The 16,213-nt window shown below is 35.1% G+C and overlaps 1 protein-coding gene across 7 annotated transcripts in view; it reads left to right on the plus strand.

Moving 5' to 3' along the window:
• LOC110036313 overlaps window positions 1-16,213 on the plus strand; it is a 34,247-nt gene that overhangs the window by 625 nt on the left and 17,409 nt on the right. For 3 of the 7 annotated variants that reach the window (XM_020740723.1, XM_020740721.1, XM_020740719.1), the window contains exon 2: window positions 2,388-2,405. The exons of 3 other annotated variants lie outside the window; for them this stretch is intronic. The gene's annotated coding sequence lies outside the window, so the exon portion shown is untranslated. The remainder of the gene's footprint in view (window positions 1-2,387; window positions 2,406-16,213) is intronic. One more of the 7 variants, XM_020740724.1, reaches the window with a different exon arrangement.

Raw genomic sequence — 16,213 nt, forward strand, 5'->3', positions numbered from 1 at the left:
TATTGAAACTGAGCTAACTAAATAAATTCCTTATTCTTGTTCAAGTATCGTTAGAATGTTGTCCAAATTTCAATAGAATCTTGTCAAGAGATTGTCAAATTTTTCTACAAGCATGATAGATTAAATTGATTTAAAATTGCTTGAATCTTTATACATCTTTTCAAGGATATACTTGGATGCTGATGATCTTCTTCCATATAGAGTTTGTATATAACGAGCATTTAATTGTTCTTCTATATAAACCTATGCGAACAATTCCTATCTTGTGCTATTGTTCTTTCAACATTTGTGAAATCTTGATCTATAGTATATGGTTCTCGTGTGCATTTCAAGATGTTTAATTGGGACGATTTACATACATTCCATTCAATTTTTTGAGTATTTACATATTTAATACTTGAATTTAAAATGAATTTATAAAATCTGTAATTCCTAAGAATTTACATGCCTAAAACTTCAAATCCTTGAATCTTTACATATCTAACACCTGAATTTAAATGTGAGTCTATAGATATTTTAATTCCTTAAATTATGGTGTATTTGGATGCATAGCATTGAAGTTTGGCTGAATAATTTCAGATTTTTTTTGTAATTTTAGTGTATTTACACATATAACATCACTTTTTTATCAACTATGTGCTTTCAAATGGTTAATCCTCATATATTCATGTGTATAATATGCCATTCTGTTAATATATAATATATGTATAAATTGTTTGGGTTGAATACATTTACATATTTTTGCTTAAAGTTAAACATAAGTTTGCTGGTTGTGTTTATTAATGTGTATTTATATACTTAGTGTTTAACTTTGGACATAAACTTATAGATTTACTAGAATTCAATGTGCTTACCTGAATAAAACTTAATTTATTTATGTAACTTTGTTGATTTATATGAAACACCATATATAACATATATAACATCTATACTTTAATTTGACTGTATAGATTTCAAATCATTAAGTGTTTACATATCAATAACTATACCATAAAACCAAAATCTGTGTATAAAGATTTCTTTGATTGTAAAGTTTTCTCACTTGCAATATTTAAGCTATGAATTTATCAACACTGTTTTCTTAATCCTGGATTATTTACATGTACCTATATTCGAAGTATGTGTATAGATCTGCTGACTTTCTTTTAGCCGTCTAATTGTATTGATGATAGCTAGGCAAATACATAAAATATTTTTTTTTGTTCTCTTTTAATGCATTCAAATATGTAACAATTGAATTCAAGTGTTAGTATGCAAAAAGTTTTCATATTTTTGATCTATTTCTGGAAGAAGATCTCTCAATTTTAGCACACATAAATGATCACTATATTTAAATTTAATTCCATTTAAAAAAAATTCTACAATCAGATATGTATTTACATAATAAATACTCAAAATCATAAGTTAAATTTCAAACTTTATTAAATTTAATATTATTTAAAAATATAATATGTTGTATTGATATTCTAAATTTCAGATTTTATTTTTATGTCCCGTACAGAGTTTTATATATTATAATTCATGTGTATATGTACCAACTTTTGTAATTCATATATATATATATATATATATAATATCTAGACTTTGAAAAATTATAAATTTATAAGAAATTAAGAGTGTAAATTTTAGAAATTAAGAGTCACATACAAATTCTAAAGGTATTTACATACATGATCCTCAACTTCCATGTATTTGCACATCTAAGGATTGAATCATATATCAAGCTTTGAGGTGTGATTTATATTATAAATTAAACACTACTCTTATTCTTCTCATTTAAATTGTTGAAAGAAAAACATACAGATTATCAAAGTGGCTTATAAGTAGGAAAACATGGGATAAGGGCGATGATGTATAACGTAAAATTCATGCTTATATAGCTGAAACTTTTTAACCAATATTCGATTAGTAAGTTACCCTTTTTATTCCTATAGGTTGTTGGTAGCTCTAAACCTAGCTCTGGTGACTTGTGAATTACTCCTTTATAACATCTGTTATTGGAAATTTGGAAATTACAAAATTACAGAAACATCACATATAAACATATGACACATGTGGCTGAAGATTTTTTATATGTTCACTTGTCATACAGTTGGTAGGGATTTGAAGTTGCCCAACCTTAAGAAATGTTTTGCTGGTAGCTGTTATTCATTATTGGTTTATAGACTTTGATGCCCCAGCTCGTGGGATCGTGACAAATGAAAAAGTCTATAACTTAGCCTATCTCCAATTTAAATTCTTATATCCATTTTGATTTTTTATATGCTTATCACTCAACTTTTATAAAAATATACATGTTTCAGTTTTCATATTTAAAATTCAAATGTTTATCTAACCTTTTTTTCTCTTACACACACTTGTACATACAATTGTAATGTGTTTTGAAGCATCGTCAGAAACGACAGGTATGTACTGACCTTTCTCTTTTTACTGCACTTTACTGTACACATTTGCTGATACTTGTACAATTATCATTGCTGCTACTCCACTTAACTGCTACTACTCTTTATTACTGTTACTCTTTATTGATTTTTACTCTTTACTGTATTGTACTCTTTATTGCTTTTCTGGCATGTTTATATAGAACCCTAGGATAGCAAATGTAGAACATATGCTCAGGATTGAAACTCTATAACATGTAACCAAAATACTCCTTTTTTTAATTTCAACACCTTTCAAAATTCCATAAAAAAAAATATTTTCAAAACCACAAATAATGTTTTTTTAAACTTTTATAAACTAATAATTACATAATAATAATACATCTTTTTGGATTTACGAGAATCCCTCGGATGAGGTAATCTACGGTTGCTAATGAGAATTCTCTGGGCGAAATGAGTTTAACAACTTATTTAGACTAAATAATATCAAAATTAACAATGATGAAGGGATGATGGTACCGTGAGATCTTAACCGGTGTTGTTTAATATAAAATAAAATATCTCTATTCCTTTTCCTTCAACAACTACAAACACTAATTTAAAATACATTGTACAAAACACATTAAATATTTGAAATAAGTTAAAATATGTTCGCTCTACTCTCTCACCTTTTCTCAGAACAATACAACGGCGTAGATAAGTGATGATTCATCTCCAGGCAGCGGTCGAGTTGACTACAAAAAGCGGAAGGAGGAGCTTCAACCGAACTTCCATAGACATACACTCATAGGACGTCGAGGTTGTTTGTCCTATACAGCGTAAATTTTCACACTATCTTTTAGGACTTCGTACGATTATATATCGTACGATAGAAGTTAAACACTTTTTAGGATTTCGAGGTCGTCGTTTGGTACAACATAAATTCTCCCATTTTCTCGGGTTATTTGCATATGATATGCAAATATAAGTCTCGAATGTCTAAATAATTTACAGGATTGAAACATTAAACATAATTTTCCCTTTCGAAGATGTAGAGCTAAACCATAAGTTAGGTAGAGGCGTAACTGAAGTTTCTTCAGTATATTCGACATCTTCTACTTTTCACTCTTTTGGATTCCGAAAATAACTGTTCCACATTGAGTCTTTCCCTTTAACTTTCCTATAAGTGATTGTGAAAACCTAAACGTTGAATTCTTGACGACGAAATCCTGATCTTAATCGAGCGTTTTTTTAGGTGAATTTGGTTGCCTAAGATGTAATTAACTATGGGGTACGCCTCTATAGGGAATTAAGAACCCAAATTAATATAAACACTATTTAATTTGTGTATTAGATATGTAGAGTCATAAACTTTAAGTTTAAATAGATAAGCCTACTAACAAGTGATACATTCATCATTCGAGATGATATATCATTTGTAGTATCGTACTCAGTTATTTAAACTATTAGATATATGAAATCTATCTGTTCTCTTTGTTTTCCAAAATAAAGAGTATTATTTTCAAAATCAAAATTACATTTTATATTAAAATCAAATTTAAATTTTTATTTTCAAAAAAATGGCCGACATTTTTTAGTGACTTTTATTTGTTCATTATTTGCCCCTCGAGCATTTTTTCTTTCCTTTTCTATTATATTGTAGTGGATGTAAGATGTCGTTTGGAGTTTTTGATCAAGAAGAAGACTAATGTGAGAGAAACTACCAATGATTTTTGACCTTCCGAGCTGTATATCAGAGTATCACTTGATTATGTTAAGTCATATAAAAGAGGCTAATGGAAGTCTACCAAGAACTTCCAACTCATTAGAGGTTGCTAGTCGAAGCAATGTTCGCTTATACCTGCATAAAATGGGGTTAGGTGTAGTACATTAAGGATTTTTAACCTATTAAAGGTCATGTATCGAAGCGAAACTCAACAAGATTAACATGTACAAAAGAGGTTGGATTGAATTTTCTTAAAATTAACATGTACAAAAGAGGTTGGATTGAATTTTCTTAAAATTTATCGTGCTTTGACTAATATGCAACTAAAATTATACATTTCTCAGATGAAGAGCATGAATTGGTTCATAAATGAACCATTACATTCCTTCAATGTGTCATCTGTATAGAGAAAATAAAAGAGGGATCATATTTAATAAATCAAGGGTACATTGGCGCTACTTGGAAATTAAAATAAACACTATGATGCAAAATATGAATGCAATAACTTAGAAAAACAAACTACACCGACACAGATGCAACAAATCAGGAAATAAAAAAAAAATAATGCGATATGTAATGAATAATGATAGATATGTGACTAGGTTGTCAGTAATAGTGGAACACAAATCTAGTCTTCCATGGGAGAATTTTCAATGTTAAGGGTCATCTATGGGCGTGGTTGAAATTATCTAAGATATCATGATCGTGCTACTATTGATTCCCATGCATGACACTAATTCCATACTTTGTTTGGAACTTCAGCTTGAGATGTAGCAAAGAAGTGGCAATGCCAAAGATAGCTTGGAGGGGCTTCCTAAAGATGACGTTCTATGTCGATTTTGACTTAACAAAGATGAACTGGATGGATTGAGTTGTTTGTTGAGGAGATTCTCTCATTATGATGGGAAGATTTATTGTCCCTCAAAACTCTTATTGGTCAATTATCAAACCTATGTAATGGCTCAAATGGAAGTAGAATAGGACATCAACAAAGCTAACACTGTCAATCAAAATTCTCTTCATACTGAAGAAGGGTTTGCCAATGTCTGTTCTATTGATGAGACGGTCTTAGTGGGGGACTCGGAGTCCCTCCAGATCAGACTCATCAAAGGTGACAAACTCAAAGCATGGTTTCTTTTGCACTGGTTCTCTAGGAGCTGTGATGGACTTGGTTGGATATTAATGGACCTTCAACAATTGTTTGAATTTTGCCAATAATTTGGTGACTCAAATCTTGCTACTCTATATTTTCTACCCTCAATAGCGACATTATATGTTTAGGCAAACTTATCTTACACAAAATGGTCCATATACCCTTGTCATATCAATCTCTTGATTTCTTTCTCGAGCTACTTACATGATTCGGTGGCGTGATCATGGCTCCAATGAAAGTGGCAATATTTTTTATGATTCTTTGAGTTGGGTTTCAAAGGTTGAGGCCACTTGATGGTCTCTTGATTTCTGATGACCATCAAAATGTTGACATGTGATGCATTGAGCATTGTATATTCTTTCCCTGGTCGAGGCCATTTTCAGTGGTTCATAGGCTAAAGGGGAAGATGACGATTCCTTTGATGCTTAGACTTCCTTCATTGTGAGACTTGATTTGTATCCTTTGGGTTATTCTTATGTTTGCCTTCAAATTGCTCAAACTACTCTTTTTCTGCATTGATGGACTATACTGGAGTGATTTGAGCTTCGATACAATGAATGAGGTTAACATAAGAGCGAATTGTCTCCCACATCAATGATGAGTAGAAAGGTCTTTGGCAAAGCCTTCTAAGGAAGACTCTTCTCTGCAATTTCGAATTCACTATTGGAATTTGATGAGAATGTGGTTAATCTGCAGTTGTCCATGAGTGGGTCTGTCTTGTTACGTCAAATTCCAGAGAGTTGAGATGAATATTTGTTGATCCTTCTTTTTGCTATGAACTACTTTACGAATAGTCTGCCAAACTTATTGAATTTGTTGATAGTGCCTCCCAAGTGAGGGTAGAACCACGTGCGAGTTTGATCCTTGAGAGTGGCTGGGAACTTGACAAAGAAGCGCATCTGAGGCATGCTGATGTGCATGATGATTTGATAGTGGTCAGTATTCTCGTAGGGGCAGTTCCCCTTCGTAGGAGTCCATGTTTGAGAGCTTGAAGCTTATTGGGATAGGGTATTAAAGAATAGCCTTGACCAAGGGTGAGACATTGGAACGTGCAACGAGCAGGGAAACAATCTCTATCCCCAGAGGGAACTCTTCTCAAATAAGATGCCTTAGCACTTCACGAATCAAGTTTTCAAAAGCAACAATAAGATATGACTCGACCAAGTTTATCTTGAATGACGTAGGGTTACCAGTTGGTCTAGCTGTGTGGGACAAATGATTGGAACTTATAATACCAAGCAGGTCTGTCTCCTGTAGAGGAAGGGTTCCATCTTTGGGAGAAAGATCGATACGAGCAGACCATTTCCTACTAAACTGGAGGTAAATAAGTTCCATCTAGCTATGCAGGTAGTGGTTATCGGGCTTCACGTCAGAGTTGGAGGATCTCATGTCGAAACTCCTCCAATCCGCACACTATCTTCCAAAGATGAACTCGAGGTGCCTTTGCCGGCATGATAATGTCTTTCGGGTGAAAAGTGACAAGAGGCCTGACGTCCTTGGCTTTGTGAGTGTCCTCTATAATAATGGGTGTTGAAGCAGGATGCTCCATTATTCTGAATGTTCTAGTGACCATTTAGCATGTTCTACAAGTCCTTTGGTGGTGGGATTGTTTTTCCAACAAACGACGCTAAATTGATGTGTTTCAAAAGATTTACAGTGGTAGAGTGATTATTTAGTTTCTTAGTGTTGCACGAAAGTCCAACACACTCTGGTAATTAAGTCGACAAATAGATACACCAAAAATTTTTACATAGAAAACTTGAAAGAGACCAAAATCACATAGTTTAGACTTGTCAGAATGATCTACTATAAGTTGGTGATTACTCATCCAGACCCTTATTCCATAGGTGGAAATGGTTACAAAGTTCCTTGAAATATAGTTTTTGTACGCAAAGGAAACATTACACAACAATCTGGAGCGGTTGCAGATGGGAGTAGTTGCACTACATTACTGGCTTCAAGGCATTTTGCTGCACGATTTTCAGGATGATACACTGTTCCTTAGGGTGCCTCTTTACTCCATAAAATCATTCTTTACTCTACACAGTACTTCGTTACTCCGCGACATTGGTCTTTACTCCACATAGTGCTTCATTGCCATGAGCAGGGGGTAGCTAATCATGGTTGATGGTGGTTGGGGAGCAGTGGTCGAGGGTGATCAGCTACTGGTGGAACGAGATTTGTTCAACAGGTCATCGGTCTGGAATAACATCAGAGGCGAGCTCCTTCTTCACGCACCAGCTCCAAGTCCAACTCATCCTCTGATTGAAACTCTAGGTCCCGTCTTATGAAGGAGGTGAGACTATTTATGAAGCCGATGAGCGGCCGCCTTGCAAACTGTGGTCTCTTTTTCCTCGAAAGGCATCTTCACAAAATCCTTATAGATAAATTCTCCTATTTTTTTCCAAATTAAGCTCTCTCTACTATATGAGAGGTTTTAATTTTATACATTAATTTACTAATTTAGAGCTTGCTAGGATGAATTTCAAAATCTACATCAGATTTCTTAGAATTTTCTGCAATTATGCCCCAACACCTATCAATGGAGGATCCATGAAATAATATGGAATGGGCATTGGGTGCTGGCTAATTGCAAGGGCCATCTAATTCTAATGTATCGATTGATTCTCTGCCTTGTTTTGTCAAATATTGGCCAATTTTATATCTTTTATTATTTTAATCTGTCTTTTTTGAATAGTTCTGAAAATTGTTTGATTGAAGCAAAAGCAAATTGATGATCTACTTTGATTTGAATATGAAGCTGATAGTAATTCATCGTCTTTCAAAGCTCTCGGATTGCTTTGTGTACAGTTTCTTCCTTCATATAAACTATTTATTGATTCGAGTATGTAATTGTATTAATTATTTTCGTTTGAATAAACAATCAAGATTCAAGAAAAACAAAAATAACTGAGAAAAAGATTGCAAGCATATAAACAAAAAATGAAAGAAATGATTAAACCAAATGTGTTTTTTTGTTTTTTATTCTTGAGAACATTAAATCCATTAGAATAACAATTATGTTTTTGTTTTATATTAAAACAAAAACAAAGCAAACTAAATATAAAAATTAGGAACCATAAAGTGATCCTAAATAACCCCTTAATTTATAAAATCCCTATTGCTTCTAGATATTTAGATATTCCGTTTATGCCTATTTTTGGTTGATAATGGTTCTTGGTAAGCTTGTTAATTCTCCTTGAATGACAGAACAACACCATTTGCCATAGTACTTATTGGATTTTATTTTGGTATATTAGACCTTTATGTGAAATTCTTTTTAATATGTATAATGGGAGGATTTTTTCATTTTTGAGTTGTAATTATTCGGGGCGATTACCTAGATTATTTATAAAACTAACATTTTTCTACATCCGCTTTTCAATTTCTCATCCAAAACCTCGACTCATATTTTGCTCTTTTGCTAAGTTCATAGTGATCTAATTGGGCACGTACAGATTCATGGGTTCGATAGTTTAAAAAAATGATATGGGCATTTTTTGATGTTTGATTTACAAATATATTATAATATACTAAAGTTAGTCAGACGTCAATAATGTCTTGCCTGACTTGTGTGTGTCTTATATTTTTCAAGAATGGGCATGTCTATGTGGTGTTATGTTCAGTTCCATAAGTCATAGCTTTGGATGCTTATTGTCAAAGTTAGTAGTGTATTCCTTGTGCACATATTAACTATATTTTTATACGTTTGGTTAAGGCGCTTAGCATTATTTATTGAGTTTATTGCAAGCATTAATAATCATTAAAATATTATTGAAATTTATAGGATGATATTACTCGTGCTTTGCATGACGACTTGCACACCTTCTTTATTATAATTATGACTGGTCCTTAAGTCAGTTAGTGGGTCTATCTTGACTTGACTGATGCGTCCCTATAGGAGTTGACGAGTTCACTGGAGTGAAGACCTCCTTAACTTTGGTTACAACTAGGTGCTATACCAATAATTATTACTTCATTTATGAGGAATGTTTATGGTTTATTGATATTACATACTGGTTTTAACACGATCAATCAATGTGCTGGAGCAATGCTCTCAATGTATTATTTGCATGTTATTGACACAAATAAATCATTATAGAGATTTATTTTTTTGTCATGAGTGCATTTCTTGCATTTCTGATCATATATGTTCTCTCTATGTTGGTTTATTTCTGATTCTTTTTTTAGTGATAGGTCTCAATATTATTGTTATCTTGTATCATTAGATGTTTTAAGATAAAATATTCTAGTTGTTGAGTTGCTCTGTTGTGTTTTTTAATTATTAAATTTGACACTACCTACTAAGTTTAGTGCTCGTCATTTAATATGTTACTATATTTTAGATTGGTTGTCTTTGTTATTTGTAAGAAACATGAGAATCACTTCTTTATTGGATAGTTCAAGCATTTTATTGGTTAGTTTTTATTCATATATTGTGAGTTTGTCGGGACTACATGATGGTTTCTTATTAAATAAGCAATGTATTATTAGTAAAGTTTTTTTTTGGTGATGAATATTTCTCATTATTACATTTAAATTTTTTTATGTATAAATTACGTTGATGTTTGGATTTTAGTATGAAATTTATATTGACTTGCTGATTATGGGGAAAGTTAACTTGTCTTGTTGTGTTGTGGCCAAAACATTGGGAGTCAGTTGTGTAAGCATGTAGTTGCCAAACTTCTACGATCATAAAAAAAAATTGAAATGCTTTTGAAAAATAACATAAAATATCATATGTTGAACTTTGTTTGATAGCCAGTAGATGTCACGACTCTGCCCAGGGCTTGAAATTAACTAAAGCGGGTACAGAGATTGAACTATTGAAATTAAAATTTTCTATATACATTTTATACAACATATATTTTAATAAATGAAAGAGTCACTAAAGAAAGTAAATTAAAGCAGTGCAGTTAAAATTTATCCCATTTATGGTTGTTCACGTCTTTTATAAATATTTTCTCCAACACTCCTCATCTTTTTAATCGATTAATTTAAATTTGAAAAGTGAATTTAAAATAACAGTGAACTAACTGTAATCGATGAATACTCACACTCTTAGATTGCATTAGCATAATGAATGAGAAAATAATATACAGGCCATTTAATTTAATAAATTAATAATAAAACATTTACTAGCTGAAATCATAGACTTATCAAAACATCCAAATTTTCCTTCGAAGTGATAAGTTTTTTATTTTTTATTTTTTAAATATTGCACAATCCTGAACAACAACAAACCCTTTCTTTTCATTAATTGCGGTGGGAAGGATGAGATAGACTAACATTGATCATGCTAATTTCCCTTTCAACAACAAAAGTAGTACAATAGTGGCCGAAAGACATTTCATTCATTGACAGTTGCATAGGAATAGGTTGGAACGAACAGATCGACCGAAATCATATTGATAGAACCTCTTTCTGGTTCTTTTCAAATATTCTTCCGGGATCGTTACGTCCCCATTCTTGAATTTCTCCTCAAGCAAGTCTTTGAAACTGCAACACTCTTCTATGGTGTGTCCAACGAACCTGTGTTACGGGCAATATCTCAGATGTCCTTTCTTGTTGGCCTCATCGGGCTTCTTTGGCTTGGTTAACCAGAACTCGGGATTCTTAATCAGACTGCGGAACATTTTTTTTGTTGCTTCATCTTTAAAAGAATATATCCCATTTGATCGAGTGTTCATGATTGGAACTTGTCTTTCAAGTGTCTGGTAAGGTCTCTACTGAGATGATTGCTAAATATTCTGACGAGGATGTTGGAAGGTTTGTTGACGTTGTTCTGCTTGTATTTGCAATTGTCGTTTTCCCCTGCTAACCACAGCAACTGTCCCAGATTTCTTCTCGAATATCTTGGTTATCCAGGACTTCTCAGCCTTCTCATGAGAATCCATATGCTTGACTTTTTCTTGCAGATCACTAGCTTTGTTGAGTAACTTCTCGAAAGACTTGATAGTGAGTCCCTTAAGCATGAAAGCTACTGGCCATGGATGCTCTTGAGTAAAATCTCAATCGCATGATGTTCCTGCAGCTGAGGTTCACATTTCATGCTAAGGTTTCTCCACCTCAAAATGTAATCCACTAAAGTCTCGTTAGGCTTTTGTCTTTCTACCACGAGATCTCCAATAGAAACGTGGTGTTGTGCTCCGACAAATCTTTTTACGAATAACTGTTCTAACTCGGAGAATGTTTTCACTGATCCGTTGGGCAACTCGGCATACCAATCAAAAGCAACTCCTGACAGGCTGCTGACGAACTATTGATAGAGTAAAGCTTCGTTATTTCTTGTATTGCCACAACTGGCTCGAAAATGTGCTATGTGCTGTTTGGGATTTCCTGTCCCGTCAAATTGCTTAAAGTTCGGTGACACAAAACCCTTGGGGTAGGGTACTGCATCGAACTCCTCCGGGTAGGGTCTACCCTTTAAAATCAATGCACCACCCCTAGACTGGGTTAAGGCCTCCCGAACTTGTTCAACCATTTGTTTAAATTCATTTTCTAGTATGACGCTTTGGACAGAGTATTTCTTCGGTTGTTCATCAGAGTTGAATTCTTTTCTTTCATCTGCAACATGAATGGCTTCTGGTTGGTTCATTTCTGGAAGTGTCATCTGCGGTGATTGCGACTGTCTTTGCATTGCAATCACGGTGGTCGTCAATTCTTTGATCTTCTTTTCGAGACGATTGATCTGTTCGTCCCTTTGTTGGGTGGGCCCTTGCCTCTCATCCGCAGCGTTCTCCACACCAGAAGATGGAGTGTCGCGCGCAGATAACTCGGTCTGGGTCTCGATGACATTGATTTCTGCTAATCTTTCGTTCATGTAATCTGACACATCATAATTTTCATCATTCATATCTTTTCTTTGTTCTTCAGATAATTGTGCAATATTGGGTCAGAGTCTCTCGAGCTTAGCGTCAATCGAGTTTCCTTTGATTACTTTTAGGTCAATTGAGGATTTCTGAAGACTATCATTTCTTTTGTCGAGCACCGGTGTGGTTGTGTAAGAGTTAATTGAATCAACCGAAATCATATTTACGGAACCTTTTTCAGGTTTTTTCAAATACTCTTTCGGGATCGTTACATTTCCACTTTTGAAATTCTTCTCAAGCCAATCCTTGAAGCTAAAGCAGTTTTCTATGGTGTGGCCTAGCAATCGGTGGTATGGGCAATATTGGGGATGATCCCCCCTATCGATGTCGTCTAGCTTTCTCGGGTTTGGGAGCCTAAATCCTTGTTCCTTTAGCAATTCATGGAACATCTTCGACACGACTTCCTCTTTGAAGGAATACATCACTTTCTGTCGTTCTGCCAAGGATATCCTCTTATTCTCCGGTCGGTATGATCCTCCCTGGGACGGTTGCTGGCTAGACTGACCATATTGTTGTGTCTGTTGTTGGCGGGATTGTCGAGGCTGTTTGGCTTTCAAAATTTCCTGGTTGCGCTTCTCTTCTTGTGTCTTTATCAGTTGTGCAGGCTTTGAATTGGACCCAATCTCGAATCCAGAAAGCAGTCGGGCACAAGCGTCAACTGACTCTTCCTCATGAAGAATTTCTTTTCCCTTACTCGGCAAAACAGTTGGCATGGTGAGTGTATCCGGTAGTAGGAGTAAAAACATTTCTCGGAGAAATCTCAACGCTCCCAACGACAGACTTTTCAACACTAGTAGGGCTCTTTTCGATCAACACCTTTGAAGGGGAGAATTCTTCGATAGACTTCAAGTTGAACTCTACAATAGGCTCCACGGACTTATCTGTTTCAAACTTCATCACTGTGAAGACAACATTTCCAAACTTGACTCCAATATCAGCGAACCCTTGTCCAAACTTAATAACTGTCAGGTCAGACAGTTCATCCCTGTTGACAGCGAACTCCATTCCAGAGGCAAAAGAAAAGATCAACCTTGGCGAAGACATTATCCCTGTCATTTGAAGAATTTTCGAAAATCAGCAACGTCCTGTGTCTTGCAGTTTTGACAGAAGTACTCAAATTGATGCACTTGTCTTGTAAACTGGGCATTTCTTCTAATTTTTAAATTTATTAATTATTTGTGATTAAAGCATTGAAAAACTGCAATTAACAAATTAAATGAGTGCGAAGAGATGCAACAACTTGGCTTGATTCACAGAAAAGCAAAACAAACCTAAATAAAATAAACTAAACACGAAGGAGACGAAGAAATGCAAAGTTTAGGACCCAGTGTGGGACCAACTTCACAACGCACAATGCCCAAGCGAAACTAGTCCACCAACACACCTATTGGGGGTCCGACCCCACATGAAAATTAAGTCCTAACGAACTCCTGAACCTCTGTTCAAAGATGATTGAACAGACGGTCCTGAAGTCCAAAGAATTGACTGTACTCACCCAAGAAAGAAATGGGTGGAGCATGTCAACGGAAGAAGGGTAATCTGGTCCATAAGGGACATGGACACATCACCGATGTATGAAGATAAAATTCCCTGATTTAAATGGAGAGAGAAGCTAGTCCCCAGCGGAGTCGCCAGAATCTGTCGGCGTTTAAAAAGGGGGGAGTTACGTTTGGGGGTCGCCCGTAAGAAGAACGTTTTAATTTACATATATATATGTATATAATTTTAGAAAAATATGAAATCAAACTAACTTCATATTTTTTACAGTTTAAATGAAAGAGCGCTCTATCTCAAATTCTGTATCTATCCCGAGGGATAAACACAAGATTTGAGGATAAGACTCGATCAAATAAACTACGAAATATATGACATGCGTTTGGTCTGTGAAACTGTTTTATTTGCCGACAAGTTCCCCTATTTAATACAAAGAATTAAATAGGGTTTATTTTATGCTGGGTTCGGAAAAACTTCCTATCTTAAATGACCGAAGTCACCTAAGAAAACTCTCGATAAAAATCAGGAATGCTATCTTCAAAGAAGTCAAAAGGATATGACTTTTCAACGAAATCAGACGAAGAGGTGTGAAAGGGGAAATGCTCGAACCTGGAACGATGTTGAGGAATCCAAATAAAGAGAAATTAGGGGAGGCCACCGATCCAGAGGAGAACCTCAGTGACTTCCCAGTCTATCCTATGATTTGGCTCCAATTTTGAGAAGAAATTATTAAAGTGTTTCATCCTGCCAATTTTATTTAATTAGGGCTTATATTTGCGTTACATGACCACACAAATCACCTGAAAGATATAAGGGTTTATGTCGTATCGGACGACTACCTCGGAACCTAGAACGAGTTAGGGCTTAAATCGTACGACAGAGCTATACGAATGCCTAAAAAAAGGTGGATGATTTATGTTGCGCTAGACAAACAACCTCGAAATCTTATGAATTGTTATTTAATTTCTGGGAAAAGGAATAGTGTTGCTGGGAAAGACATGCTCTGCTGTTGAAGATGACCGTGCTGCCCACTGCGCTAGCTCCAAGCTCCCCGATATGACGATTTCAAGTTCTCTAGGGTGTCCGGTTATAGTGTTAAATCAAACGGTCCTATGGTTGTAGTCCTCTAAACATCTAATGCAAAAAGAAAACATGCTTGAAGCTATATAATGTAAAGTGTGCAATGCAGAAACAAACAATAAAATGCACGTGGAACAGGAACAGGTAGAAACAGGAGCAGTATGACATGCTATACAGGAAGAACAGTAGCAAGTAGAAACAGGACAAATATAAGTACAGTACAGTAGCAGGTAGAAACATGAACAGTATAACATGCTATACAAGAAGAACAGTAGTAGGTAGAAACAAAAAAATTATAACATGCTATACAGGAAGAACAGTAGCAAGTAGAAATATAAATGATATAACATGCTGTAAAATGTAAAGCAAAGCTGTACGCCCGTGAGATCTGATGTTCCTTAAGTATAGCAAGCCTAAATGCATCTCAAAAAAAGCAAAGTCCGGAAGAAAACGTCATCCAGGAAATCCGAGGAAAAGCGGAAAACTCGAGAAAATCAACGAAAAAGACTCAAGTAAAAGAAAATCCTCAAAACTCCTCGGGAAATCCCGAAAGGAAGGAAAAGTAACACGAGTGCCCTGTCCCAAAACTTCGATGAAACAAAAAGAAGATTCGGATGAGGGGGACCGCAAACACTCGTATGGGACTAGGCTCAGTTATGTGTTTAGACTTGAGGGTCTACGAAGTCTACTCGGTTACCCGAATGTATAGGACCCGCCACTCGTCTAGAAAGGTGTCTTGAGCCTCACTTAGAGGGCTATTTCCGAGCCTAAACAGGTATTCGTCAGGTGGACAACCAACTTTAAAATGTATTTTAAAATTTATTTTTTTGACATAAACACAAATTTTAAACATGCAAAGAAGAGTTATCAATTTTTGTTTCGTAGAAAAGTACGTTTTCATTTGAAAATGGTTTATCAAAACTTTTTTTTTTTTTAAAAATTCTTGTTGTCCATGAGTCGATTACGCTGCCAGACATAGGACTGCCAACAACCTGAGGAGGTTCGAGCCAACTCCCGCTAGGCTTTCGTCGGTGAAGGAGTATCTAACCCAAGGGATAAACACAAGACTTGAAGGTGAGGCTAGATCAAATAAACTAAGAAAGATATGACATCCGTTTGGGTCTGCGAAACCGTACGCCCCAAAACGACTACTTGCGACCTTGCTTGATGGTTTTACGTATAACAAAAGGCTATACGTGGACACTTATGCATCGGGCATAAGCATCGAAAACCGAACCAAGAAGAAAGGAAAGAAAAGAACAAAAATGGGGTGAGAGAGGAGACACCGATCCATCTAAAACACCGAAAAGGTGATTGGATCAGTTCTCAAAACTCGTATCGAAAAGACCTGGAAAGTAGTGCTCAAGGTCTTTCCTAACAAATATAAAGGGCAGACTCGCGCTAATTTTCCCAAATCCCAAAGACATATGATTGATCAAGTCCACCAAATGCTTTTCCAAAATGAGGTTTAACATCTCCCAAACTTCAAAAGAAAGTGACCTCGGGGAAACCACCACCGATATTGGGA

Source organism: Phalaenopsis equestris, unplaced genomic scaffold, assembly GCF_001263595.1.
Source record: "Phalaenopsis equestris unplaced genomic scaffold, ASM126359v1 Scaffold204990, whole genome shotgun sequence".
Lineage (NCBI taxonomy): Eukaryota > Viridiplantae > Streptophyta > Magnoliopsida > Asparagales > Orchidaceae > Phalaenopsis > Phalaenopsis equestris.